Here is a 775-nt window from a genome sequence, read left to right as displayed (position 1 = left end):
TAATAGATCTTCCACCAGTCCTGACGCCACCCTTCTCCTCATAGAGCCCAGCCTCTCAGACAATCTGCTCTGCATACAGGTTGAAAAAGTATGGAGATAGGACACATCCCTGTATGTATGATTCATAGCAACCCTATAAACAAAGGATCTGAACTTTGTTCTATAGCTAAATTCATTTCTCTAAATTTTGCCACTGCTTTGTCAAATGCCATAATGGTTACCCATGGTGAACAAGGTTTGTTAGAAGTCCCAGAATAAGATAGAGTTGGAAACATGATTGGCATTCATTTCTTAAATAAGAGTTTTGGAAACCCTATGAACAATACTGAATAGGACAGGTAAAACATGCATCTTTGTCTGGTTCCTATTACCAAAGGGAATGCTTTTAGTCTTCCTCCATTGAAAACTATATTGGCTCTTGGTTTTGAATATATACTTCTCATGATGATCAGAATTTTCTCTTCTATTCCTGTTTTGCTGAGTGTTCTAATTAGAAAAGGGGTGTCAGATTTTGTTGAAGACCTTTTCTGCATCAATTGATAGGATTATTTGATTCTTGTTATTTACTTTGCTAAGATGAATTACATTGATTGTTTTTCTCACGTTGAGTCATTCTTGCATATCTGTTATGAATCTCATGTGGTCATAATTAATGACTTTTTTTTAATGTGCTGTTGAATTCTATTGGCTGAGATTTTGTTAAGAATTTTAAAATCTACTTTCATGAGAGATATTGGTTTGTAGTTTTCCTTTTTGGTTATATCTTTGCCTAGTG

The sequence above is a fragment of the Elephantulus edwardii genome, unplaced genomic scaffold (assembly GCF_000299155.1).
Source record: "Elephantulus edwardii isolate Elephantulus edwardi_28Jun2011 unplaced genomic scaffold, EleEdw1.0 scaffold00524, whole genome shotgun sequence".
In the NCBI taxonomy this organism is placed as follows: domain Eukaryota; kingdom Metazoa; phylum Chordata; class Mammalia; order Macroscelidea; family Macroscelididae; genus Elephantulus; species Elephantulus edwardii.
The sequence above is the reverse complement of the archived record's forward strand: the minus strand, read 5'-3'. Positions refer to the sequence as shown.